Below are 12,858 nucleotides of genomic sequence, written 5' to 3' on the forward strand. Positions count from 1 at the left end.
AGGGTGGCTGTAATTGGGAGAGCACATTGTTAATTTAGCTCCAGATTCCTTTTATTTTGTTGTATTTTAAGCAAAGGGGGACTGCCTAGATTTTCATATTTTTATCTATGATCATACTATGGTTTAATTATTAATCTCAGTGCCAATAGCATCTCTCCAGTGACGGCTGAGCTGCAGAGCTCACCAGGGCAGAAAACGGCTCTGCCCACATCCTTTTTTCCCAGCTCATCTCCTCATGCAGCCTCCCCACATCCCCTCCAGTCCTCAAGCCCCTAAACCAAGACCCCCCAGGATTTCACAGGGATGCTCCTGCTCTGTGGGAGCAGGTCGGGGGAGAAAAACGGTGTGGCCTATTCTTGTGTTAATGGTATTTTTTTGGAATTCCAGTGTCAGCTTTAACCTGAAAACAATTCATCTTAGATAGTTATTTAGAGCAACTCGCTCTCTGTGGAGAACACCAGCCCATAATATTAACATGTGAACATGCTGGCATGTGTAAATCCCGCTCCTGGATGGGAACAGCAGGTCCTGGCTCCACATGCAGGGACCTCTCTGTGCACCCCACAGCAGGTCCTGGCCCCAAACACTGGGACCTCTCTGTGCACCCCACAGCAGGTCCTGACCCCAAACAGTGGAATCTCTCTGTGCACCCCACAGCAGGTCCTGTTCCCAAATATTGGGATCTCTCTGTGCACCCCACAGCAGGTCCTGTTCCCAAATATTGGGATCTCTCTGTGCACCCCACAGCAGGTCCTGTTCCCAAATATTGGGATCTCTCTGTGCACCCCACAGCAGGTCCTGTTCCCAAATATTGGGATCTCTCTGTGCACCCCACAGCAGGTCCTGACCCCAAACAGTGGAATCTCTCCGTGCACCCCACAGCAGGTCCTGTTCCCAAATATTGGGATCTCTCTGTGCACCCCACAGCAGGTCCTGTTCCCAAATATTGGGATCTCTCTGTGCACCCCACAGCAGGTCCTGTTCCCAAATATTGGGATCTCTCTGTGCACCCCACAGCAGGTCCTGTTCCCAAACACTGGGACCTCTCTGTGCACCCCACAGCAGGTCCTGACCCCAAATATTGGGATCTCTCTGTGCACCCCACAGCAGGTCCTGTTCCCAAATATTGGGATCTCTCTGTGCACCCCACTCCTGCCCTAACGTGCTCAAGGCATGCTTGGCTTAGAGACATCACAAAATACCACAAAATGCCCCCAAGCACTCTCCTGAATCCTCGCTGGAAGCTGAAAGGTGTCAGGACTGGGATCTCAGCATCAGGAACTCGGATGGATGCTGGATCAGGACACACGGCTCCCAGCCTGAGATTTTTAGGAAATGACCCATCCTGCAGAGCACAGTGTCTGTGGGAGTGTGAGAAGGAGCTGGGTTTGTTTTTCTAGGGGGTGTGGGGGGATGTGGATGGGTGAGAGCAGGGTGGCAGCAGGATGGCAGGAGGGGACAGCAGGGTGGCACAGGGTGACAGCAGGGTGACTCAAGGGGAACCCACAGAGGGGTGGGTGCCAGACCCCGCAGCCGGTGCCGTGTCTGCCTCCTCACCGCAGCCCTCCCACCCCCGCGTGGGTTTGAGGCTCCCTGGCCACGCTGCTCATGGCGTTCATTATCCACGTGTCCCAGCAGGAAGAGAGGGCAGCTTTCCGGGGACTGAGGACTTCTTCTCTCCAGGAGCTGGCACAGCTCCAGGTCCAAAGAGCAAAGTGGAGCTGCCGAGCCTGTCCCCGTGCGGGAGAAACCCTGCTCCCCTCAGCCCCTGTGAGCTGCACATCCCAACCTCCTCCTTTCATCCCTGCTTCTGGCTTAATCCCATCACAGCCTAGAAAGAAGTTGGGAAAGGAAGAGGATTTCTGCTTGAAAGGAGAAAGAAAGGAGAGGAGTTGTAAAAGCCGGGGATGGAGGAGGGAACAGAAACATCCTTCTTTCAAGGAAAAGATGCTGTGGCTGCTGTTCTGGGTACCATATGCCAGGTAATAACACGAGATGACTCAGTGTTTGGGAAATTAAATTGGCTCTTTATTAAAAGCATGCATTTAGGGAGGTAGTGAGGTGTCAGGGGAGTCCCTTCATTGCCTTAGCAGAGGGAATTCAGGCAGGCTGTCTGGCTCCTTATGCTGCCGAGCACGGAGTCCACAAGGTGCTGGGACACATATCCAGCCTCAGCATCCTCCCAGGGATGCTCCCTGGGAAGCACTGAGCATCTGTGGGAAGACCTTAGGAGCTCTTCCTAAGCTCTCTCCTACCTAATTCAGTGGAAGCTGCTGGGTCCCTGCCAGTGGGAAGCGCTCCAGCCTCAAGACTTTTGTCCCAGGAAAATAGCAAGAGGCGGAAAGAGCAGCCGGGGACACGAAGATATTTGAGAGCACAAGCTGCAACTCAAAAAATGCTGTGCCAAACTCTAGTCTTGCCCTGGCAATAGCCTTTAAAATGCCTTAGCAATTGTAGGAATCTGCTGATTCCAAGGGGAAATACACAATATTTACAAAGTACCTTGCTTGTAGCTGGGTTGTGCTGGTAGCTCGGTGCCCCTTCTCTAGCTCGGAGCAAATCTTGGCCACAGAGAAAGTAGCTGAAGGCAAAATTCAATGTACCGTGTTCTGCTCAAATCATACATCCCCTCTGTGGAACTCTCATTTTTACATACAGACAGGTGCTGCATGAAAAATTAAGCTAAAGATGAGAATTTCTTTTTAATTCCCTGAGTCCTGCCAGCACAGGTGGGATGATGGAGGTGTCTGCCAGGATGGAGGCAGGGTGATTACCTCAGTGGGTTTCTAAGAAGTGGCTGTGGCCATTAAGTGCTCAGATGCTCCCTCAGAGACTTCTGCAGGAAAATAAACACTTAAAAATAGTTGGCCAACAATCTTCCTGCCAGAATTAGACTGATCCTTATTATGGTCGGGCTGCAGTTGAATTGAAAGCAAATAGACATCCTTTAAAAACACAAATAATAGACCCACTGTAGGAGCAAAGGACTGCAGACAGACAAGGTCTTTATTCCCATCCTGACAGAGCCTGAGTGAGCAGCTCTGCCCTCCTTCCCAAGAGAGAGGTCTGTCTGTGCCTGGGGTCCAGGGATATTGGATATTGGAGTTCCAGCAGTCCCTGCTCCATTTGGGAGCCTCATGGTGTGAGGCAGCCTGGCAGAAAACCTAGAGAGAAACAGAGGTGATGGGCTGTGAATGTGGCCAGACAGGGTGTTCATGACAAAAGAGACAGCACTAATACGTCAGTACTTTCTCCTGTACAAAAAAAACACCTAAATTAAAAATTTTATATATATATATATATATTCTATTTTTATATTTCAGAGCAGGGTACCCACGGGTGAAGCAATGCCTGGCTGTGGTGGGAGGGGAAGCTGGTGAAGCTGGTGTTGAAATGCTGAATGTGGGGACAGGCTCCTTCCCCCACTTCCCAGTTATTTTTAGAAGGGCATTTTTATCCAGCACAGCCATGGGTGCCAAGGCTGTTTGCAAGTCAAGGCTAAATTCACTGGTATTTGGAGGAGGTCTGAAATGGGAATGGCCTGGGTTCCTGGAGATCAGGATTTGTGAGCACTGATTTGCTCCAGAAAAGTTGAAATCCTGCTGCTTTCCATACTACAGGTGAGAAGCTGCAATTCAGAACAGCTGGATTTTCTCCTTGACCTCCCATGTAGCTTAAAATAATAGCCTTAATTTCCCATATTTCACAAAATTCTGTTGAATAATGAGACTACCTGGACATAATTAATTACTTTCCTCCACTGATTTAATTCACAGCTACATCTTTGGATTAAAGAGGCCTTAGAAATACAAAGTATGATTATCCAGGTAAGAACAAATTACCAATTTAAAGGATCACCATGGTTCTAGCCCTGAGGATTTGCAAAGGTCAGGCTGCTGAGGAGGCTGAGGGGAGAGCTGGCAGAGGCAGTGCAGGGGCTTGGGGTGGTGGTGAAGGATGTCCTTCCACACCAGGCAAGGTGGATCCTGTCAGACACCTCCACAGGGTGACAGAAAACATCTCTGGCAGGCACATTAATAACTCCAGTTTTGCCAGAGCTCAAATTAAACATTGACAAGTGTGTTTTGCAGAGGCATGGCTGGCTGGGAAATATTACAGTAACCCAGAAATCTCTCTCTTCCTCTGGCTGCAAATGGGATTTTTTTTTCCATCATCCCTTACTGTGGACATTAATTGCATCAAAGGATTGTGATGCTGCTTAGAGGGGTGCAATGGGAAGGAATTGCTAGTAGTTGGGGTGGAAGAAGAAGCAGGGGAATTTCACTGGGTGAGGGATATGTAAAATCCAGAACACTGGATGGAGGAAAACACCAAAACATTTTTCTAATGTGATTTTCCAGGAAGAAATTATTGCAATCTTTCAATAAAGGGGGCTTAGAAGAAAGGTGAGGGCAAACTTTTTAGTAAGGCTCATAGTGACAGGGTCAGGGGTGAAGGCTTTAAACTAAAAATGTGTGGGTTTAGATTATATATAAAGAAGTTTTTTCACAATGAGGGTGGGGAGAACCTGGCACAGGTTTCCCAGAGCAGCTGTATGTGCCCCATACCTGGAGGTGTTCCAAGCCAGGTTGGACAGGGCTTGGAGCAACTGGGACAGTGGAAAGTGTCCCTGCCCATGGCAGGGGATGGCACTGGATGAGCTTTACAGGTCACTTCCCACTCAAACCACTCCATTATTCTGTGTGTCCCTGCCTTGGCCATTTCATTGCTCAGTATCATACTGTGTACAGGCAGTTTTATTGACTTTTAAGCAAACTGTAGTCTCACAAGGCTGCCTGGAATGATGTAGTAGCAATAAAGCCAAGCTTTGGGCAGGGGCTCTGGTCCTGGGTACGTTTTTCATCAGGAGGAAGGCTGAGGAGAGCAGGTTGGGCACCTCAGAGTGCTGGGGTGGCTGCAGCACCTGAGGGCTGGTACTGCCTGGGCTGCTGGTGATGCCAGGTGAAAGCCTTCCTTTCTCAGCTTCACTTTCCTGCTCTGAAGAGGGTACAGCTCTGCTTACCCTGCTGGTAAAGCACCTTGTGAGTCAGCTTTCACCAGGTGTAAACCAGCACTGTGTTTGTAGGGATAACAGCAGCCCCGGGTCAGCAAGGGCTCCTTGAACACCTGCTCCTGGTCCTCTGGACATGTCCCAGGAGAGAACCTTCCCTGGGAAAATGAGAAGTGTCTCAGACTGTAACACTACAGCCTTGTGCCTCATCTGCTTCAGGGCTGTGGCAGCTCCCTTGCCTGGTCTTGGGTTAATCCCATCAAGGAGGCCTTCCCCACACTCCTGCTGATGGCAGCAGCCCAGGTTCCAGCTTCTCCTGCTCCTGGGAGCCCACATCCTCTGCAGCCACCTGAGGATGAGAGATAGCAGCCTGCACCCTCTGTTATCTCTTGTGCACCTTCTAATGATGCCTTCCCTGGCCCTGACTCACCTGCTGATGTGCAGACCCTTCCTTTCTGGCCACATCCTCTCTCCCCCTACCATTAGAGCCACCAAAAAGGAAGGAGGATTGGCAGCAAACAGCACTCCCATCAGCCATGGGGGAGCTTGGAAAATGTGCACATTTGTCAGCTAACCATAGTTTATATAATATGTGTAAAGGAGAAGCCATGAGGGTTGCTCAGACTCTGCTGCTCCAAGGAGAAGGACTCACACTCCTCCTTTCACCAGAGAGATGTGATGCCTCAGAGCACCCGAGTCTCTCATCCTCTTCTCCCCACTGGGCATTTCCACACTGTGAAATGATAGTCCTTAACCACATAAACTTATGGTTTCCACATGCCAGTAGCTCAGGCTGAGTAAATCAAGAGCCCAGGACTTATCCTTTTTCTGCCAATAAAATAAGTGAGCTTATCTTCACACGGGCTTTGCTTCTTATCACGTAGTTTTGGTGTAAAAATACACCCTGCTGCAGTCCTGCCCTCCCTTCCTCAGCAGCTGCTGAGGGCTGGCACCCCAGTTTTGACCCCATTGCCTTCCCAGTAAGGTGACTGGAGAGGAAAGGGAAATGTTTTTATCCCCTGCTTGCTGAAAAAACTGTTAGAAAAAAAAGGGTTTGACAGGCTCTTGCTTTTGGTAGGAGAAAAAAAGAGATAACAATATCAAACCGCAGGCACGTCAGGCACATGGCAGGTATTTTATCATGCTCTGGCCTCTGGGAATCAGAGCAGGGCAGGTTTATATTAACCATGCTGGGACAAAATAGAGACATGCTGATACCCTCGTATCTACACACAGGGTAGCAGGCACACATCAGATGGAAATTTGCAGCTGCCCAAACAACCAACAACCTGAAGGTACCAGCTGCCCTGCCCTACACAAGTTATCCCCACTAGCACAGACTTTGCTTGAAAAAAATCCTTCCGTTTGTTTGGCCCTGAAATACTCAGTGTGTGACACCAGAAATGACAGAAATAATGAGAATTCTTTCCACCTCTCTCTGACTAGCACTTTTCACCCCCATGAGCTGGAGTGTAGAGCTCAGGGCACTGGGCTGGGGGAGCCTGCCCTTGAAGGTTTCTGGAGATGGGACATCTTCCACCTCTCTGGGCAGCCTGTGCCAGGGCCTCACCACCCTCATTGTAGAGCACATCTTTATATCTAATTTAAATCCATCCTCTTTTAATTAAAACCTTTACCCCTCATCCTGTTGCAACTGTTAGGCCCCACTAAAATGTTTGTCCCCAGCACTGCACCCAGGGTTTGCTAATGGCTCTCCATTTTCAATTGTTTTCCATACAGAATCCTTCAATGCTATTAAAAAAACAAAAAAACAAAAACAAAAAAACCAAACAACAACAACAACAACAACAACAAAAAACCCAAAACAAACAAAAAACCCAACAACAACAAAAAAAACAAAACAAAAAAACCCCAAAAAACCCAAAAAAACCCCCCAAAACCAAAAAACCAGCAAGCTTTTTTTTCCCAGAGCTTTCTCTCTAAAATAATCTTGCTTTTCTAAACTGTGACTGTAGTACAACTGTGCTCTACCCCAGCTAGGGACCCCCAGGCAGGGCTGAGTCCAATCCACCCTGGCTTTCCTGTGCAGCAGGACCCAGCTGTTTTTCCCCAGGGAAAGGACACAGGGAGATGGTTTTCCTCCCTGCAGTGAGTGAGGAAATTTCTCTTGTTTCAGAAGTGACAGTAAAACCTGGGAAGATGCTGAGTTCATCTCTGCTTAGCTTGGCTCCTATGAATAATTATTAGCAGGTCTTTGGAGCTAGACCAAGAGTGAACAGGCACAACCCTTCAGTCAGCAGATATTCCAGTGCCCCTTCTTCTGCTGCTGAAATAAAATGTCTAATTTAACTCAATTTCCAAATTATACTAATTAAAAAGTACTAGCAGCACAATTAAGTGCACTCCGCAGAGAGAAACTGCTTTTCATGAAAGGCCTGCTTTTGGATTCCAGATAATATAGTTTCCAGCAGATAATGTTTAATTTCTCTATTTTAATCCCATATTCCCCAGCTGGGCTTCGTTCACAGGGGCTGAAGTGCAGACAGAGCAATAGCAGTTGCTCATCATTCCATCACCCATCCAGGTCCTGGAGCTGAGAAAACCTATTATATTTTCAAGGTGTGGTGGTGGGAAATTATTTTCTACAATTTAAAAGAACAAAAAAGTCTGGTCCCCTCTCCCACGTAATGTGTGTTCTTCTAAGAGGGATTTGATTTCAGAAAAGAATTAACTTTGCTGCAAAAACACTGAATAAATCTTCTTCTATTTGTTCTCTCCAGGACACAGCAATTTAAATTGAACAAGAAATTTTCAAGAAATACAGGTATGCATGGCAGGACATGAAAGATGGACAAATTTAGTTGCAAGCATTTAAGAGCAAAGGAAATTAAGGGTGTGGGACCTGGGGCTGTGGTGGATTCCTCATCAACTGCAGTCTTTAATCAAGTTGTTTCTCTTTTTTTTTTTGGGTGCATTTAATAGAGGCTTCTAAAACGGTGTGCTGGGGCTTTAGTGAATTGGTGGGCATTGTTTGGGGATTACAGGGTGGGGCTCTGTGGGAGAGAAGACATCAGAGGACACCATCCCTCCTGGCCTTGGCTCAGCAAGCCTGTTCCTGCCCACCTTGGGAAAGATCCACCTGCAAACACCACCTCGGAAATCCTGGATAAATTGTTTGGGTGTGCTCAGGTGCAAAGAGAAAAGCACCAAACCTTGTGGCACCCCTGGCTGTGGCAGGGCTGTGACTGCCCTGCCAGGGCACTGTTCCTCTGGAGGGACTGGGGAGAAAACACACATGAAAAAATAAATTAAAAAAAAAAAAACCTAGAATCCTAGGTTAATTTTTTCCTTAAGAAAGGACCTTAAAGGTTCTCTAGTCCAACCCCTTGCCATGGGCAGGACAGCTTTCACCAGCCCAGGTTGCTCCAAGCCCTGTCTAACCAAGCCTTGGACACTTCCAGGGATTCTCTCTGCACAGACAAGAGTTTTTGGTTTTAATAGACGTGGGTTTGTAGGAATGAATGTTGTTTCTTTTGCCGAGGAAGTTTGGACCTTGTGATCCCTGGGGTCTCTGCAAACTGGAATTCTGTGCCCCCTCACAGTGCTGGCAAGCCCAGAGACCAGGTAACACATATGATGGCCACAAGCAGCTAAGATACTTCCATAATATATAAGGAGGTTTCTGTTTACCATTTTTAGCATTAAATTGTAGTTTTTCTGTGTCTTTGCCTTTTGCTGCCTGATTCCTGTGTGGTCAAAGAGCATGGCAGAGGTGCTGGTACACCATATCCACATAATATGTGGGAATATACTAAGAAGAATGGAGGAAGGATCCACATAATGTAAGGGAAAACATACAGGAAGGAATTCTTGGCTGTGAGGATGGGCAGACCCTGGCACAGGGTGCCCAGAGAAGCTGTGGCTGTCCCTGGATCCCTGGAAGTGTCCTGGCTGGATGGGGCTTGGAGCAACCTGGGACAGTGGGAGGTGTCCCTGCCCATGGACAGGGGTGGAATGAGATGAGCTTTAAGGTCCCTTCCAACCCAGACCATTCTGGGACTCTCTGATTCTCTGGTGTTACTCCCCATAAAAATGGGAATATTAAAATCCTCAGAGCAGCAGAAGCTCTTCTTGTCACTGGGAGAGCAGCACCTCCAGGAAGTCCCAGACTGAGGAGCCCGTCCCTGCTCCCAGTGGAGTCACAAACTCCGTGTCCAGCACTCGTCCTTCCCCACAGCCCCATCCTTCCCCACCCCTTCCCTGCTCTTAACACCACCACCTGTTTGAGACCAGGGAAGGGATCTGGCTGCCTCTCCTGCCCCGGCAGCACCACATCCCACACCCCATCCAAGGGCAGCTCCAGCTCTGAACAAAGCAGGCATCACCCTTGGAAATGCCCTGGGCTCCTGCTGCAGTTCACGGCAGGTGAAACGTGGCAGCAAAGTTTACATAAACCACAGTCAAACAGAGCTGCATTGCTGCTCTCAGCCATCACCTGCAGCAGCTGGTATTTTCTTGGCTTTCTATGGATTTGTGCCATAGTTTGTCACACAGAGAATAAATCATAGGAATTCTTGTGATCTTGGTGAGAATAGGTTCTCAGTACAGTGACCCTGATACACCAGTGCCCTCCTCTTCCAGCCCTTTTCCCACATCTGAGCCCTTGCTGGCAGCAGCCAAGCCTCAGAGACACCTGAGTCAGGTCCTGAATAAGCACTCAGAGGAGCAGGTCTTGTTCCCCTCACTTGTTCCAGCCTTGGACATGTTTGCTCTCAGAGGTTATTCCTGTTCAACGCCTGGCCCGAGGACACCCAGCAGAAACACAGCTCCTGGTGTGCTCACCTGGGTGTTCAGGAAAATAGCCTGGAGCCACATTTCTCCACAAATGCTGCTGAAACACACAATTTATTAATTTTTCTTAGGCCATTGGGCCGTGTCTCTGCAAGGCCAGGTTGGATGTCCTGGAACAACCTGGTCTAGATAAAGGTGTCCCTGTCCTTGGCAGGGCGTGGAACAAGGTGAAGTTTAGGGTCCATTCCAACCCAAACCATTCTGGATTCTCTGATTCTTAGAGACCCTCAGCATCTCCAGCCATGCAGTAACCATATTCCTGCCATATTCCAGAACCATATTCCTGCCTGGAGCAGGAATCTTCCGTTACAGATGTTGCTGTCAGTATTCCCATCCCATCTTCTGTCTGGCAGCAGTTACATGCAGAATGGACATCAGGATATTTTTCATATGGATTTGAGAGAGCATGGGGAGAAATCTCATTTTGTTAAAAAAACCCAAAACAAAACAACAACAAAAAACCACCACCAACAAAAATAAAAACAAAAAAACCCAAACCAAAGCAAACTAAAACAAACAAACAAACAAAAAAAAAACCAAACAAAAAAAACAAACCAAAAACCCCAAACTAGCAAACAAATAAAAACAAAAACCAAAACATTTTTTTGTTCTGTCTTGTGTATAAACCTTTTCCTCCTAGTCAGAGTTAAGTCTGGTGGAATGCCCCTTTATTGACTTGCTCTTTGGCTAAGCACAAACCCAAACATTGCTGTGCTGCAGAATGGCATTTGCTGTTCTAATGTGAGTCCTGGGGATGCTGGTTTGTACCCAAAATGGGGCCAGCATCATAAATAGAAGGGGCTCTGCTTAGCTGCCCAAACAGTGATGTTTTATGCCATCAGAGACACCCTGAGAGCTCTGCCTGGGCACACGGATGACACAGCACCTCCAGGGCCTCCACTGGAGGGGGTATCTTAGAGAGATCTCTAAAATACCTCAGTTTCTAAACAAAAGTCAAGCTGTGCAAGCCTAAACCAGATGTCTGGGCCCAGCAGAAACCAAGGAAACATTGGAAATCACACTCAATCCACACTAAGGTTCACTTTCCCTCTCCAGCCTCACCTATTGCAGCCCCCCTGCTTTTTCCCCACCTCTACCTCAAAGGAGGGAGGGAAGGTTTCTCTGCTCTAATCCCACTCCAACCTGCACAACACAGCCCTGGGTGGGACAGGAACCCTCCCTGGGAGATGCCCAAGCTCTGCTTGGAGCACAAGGCAAGGAGAAAACTTCTGCCTTGGCAGGAAGGAGCCTCTCCCTGCAGAGACCTGGGGGTGATTGGGGTGAACCTCCTCTGTTGTTTGCCTGGCAGGGATCTCCCTGCCCCTTTGACCTCACCAGGCTTTAGGATTTGAGATACTCCTAGTCAGCTGAATCCTTTCACATCCCAAAAGCCCGGACCCCCTGGCTGTGCTAACAAAAGCACTATTGCACTGCTTGTTCCAAATGCTTTACAGTCACAGCAAGCCCAAAGAAAAGGTTTAAAGTTTACCCCGCCTATGAGTTAGGTGGATAGAAAAACAGGAATGGGAAAAACAGGAAACAAACAAGGTTCAGTGTTCAGGTGCTTAAAACTGAGTAGGGACTACAGTGGTAAAAAGCATATTTTATTTTAAGTGAAAAATCCTGTTTCTCCATCAGTCTGTCCATGAGAAGATGGGATGAAAAATGCCATTAAATGTAGAATTGTCATATCTGTGACATCACATTTGACGCACATTCTAGATAGAAGAGAAAAAACCTGCAAGCAAACCAATGCCATCAGAAGTGGTTGCCATTAACTACAGCATTGAACTGAATGGTCTTGAGTGAGTATGTCCTTCAGGAATTCAGAACAGGCAGAGCTCAGGCTCAACCCACTCAGCCTCAGGGCTGGAGCCCCTCTGCTCTGGAGCCAGCCTGGCACAGCTGGGGCTGCTCCCCTGCACAAGAGAAGGCTGCAGGGACACCTGAGAGCCCCTGCCAGGGCCTGCAGGGGCTCCAGGAGAGCTGCCCAGGCACTGGGGACAAGGCCTGCAGGGACAGCACACAGGCCATGGCTGCACTGCCACAGGGCAGGCACACATTTTGGGATGTTGGGCAGGAATTGGTGGCTGGGAGGGTGGGCAGGCCCTGGCCCAGGGTGCCCAGAGCAGCTGTGGCTGCCCCTGGATCCCTGGCAGTGCCCAAGGCCAGGCTGGATGGGGATTTGGAGCACCCTGGGACAGTGGAAGGTGTCCCTGCCATGGCAGGGGATGGAACTGGGTTATCTTTGAAGCTCTTTTCCAACCCAAACCATTTTGTGAGTTCCTGCTCTAGCACTGGCTGAACAGCTCCAAGGGAGGATTTTACCTATCACCTATTAAACAACAGAGCTGGAAGCAAACAACTTGCTCCCCAGGGTCCCGTGGTGCTGTAATCCCAGGGAGGGGCCAAACCAGATGATTGCTCCCCAAGAATTAGACTTTACTCTTAGCAAACCCCCTACAAATAGCCCACCCAGGACAACCTTCATCCTCCAGGCTCTCCTGGGCAAACCCAGCCCAGCTGTGGCAAGTGCTTTGTGCATGGGTGGGCAGAGGAGGAGAACTGCCTCCACGACACAGGACAATAAAAATCTGTTAAATCAGTGTATTTGGAGTTTGCTGCCCTCTGAGCAGAGTCTGTGGCCCTTGCAGAGGCAGCTGGGCACTCCGTGGTCCTCACAGGTCTCTGAGAGCACAGCACACCCCACACAGCCCATCCCTGTGCCCTGCACCTGCCATTCCCTCTGCAGCCCCTGCTTGTGCCTGGTGCTCTTCCAGCCTGGTGCTCCCCATCCACGCTCTCCTGCATCCCAGCAGTCTCCCCATCCCGATGCTCCACATCCTGGTGCTCTGTAATCCCCCTTATCCCAATGGTCCTGTAGCCCAGTGCACTCCAGGATACCTTCTCAGTCTTGGTGCTCCTTCATCCTGGTGCCCATCCCATCCCAGAAATCCCATCCCAGTACTCATTCCTGACCACATCCCAGTGTTTCTGCACCCTGGTGTGCTTGCATCACCTTCCTTCATCCTGGT

The 12,858-nt window shown here is 49.0% G+C and overlaps 1 long non-coding RNA gene across 2 annotated transcripts; it reads left to right on the forward strand.

The window, feature by feature from the left end:
• The first annotated feature begins 1,611 nt into the window (after nucleotides 1-1,611).
• LOC135291073 (uncharacterized) lies at nucleotides 1,612-8,907 on the forward strand. 2 transcript variants are annotated; one of them, XR_010353940.1, is made up of 4 exons: nucleotides 1,612-1,982; nucleotides 3,777-3,827; nucleotides 7,753-7,796; nucleotides 8,017-8,907. It is a non-coding gene; the product is annotated as an uncharacterized LOC135291073 (long non-coding RNA). The 2 variants fall into 2 exon arrangements; XR_010353939.1 differs by having other exon boundaries at nucleotides 7,753-8,907.
• Nucleotides 8,908-12,858: the final 3,951 nt, after the last annotated feature.

Source organism: Passer domesticus, chromosome Z (genome assembly GCF_036417665.1).
Source record: "Passer domesticus isolate bPasDom1 chromosome Z, bPasDom1.hap1, whole genome shotgun sequence".
Taxonomy (NCBI): Eukaryota; Metazoa; Chordata; class Aves; order Passeriformes; family Passeridae; genus Passer; species Passer domesticus.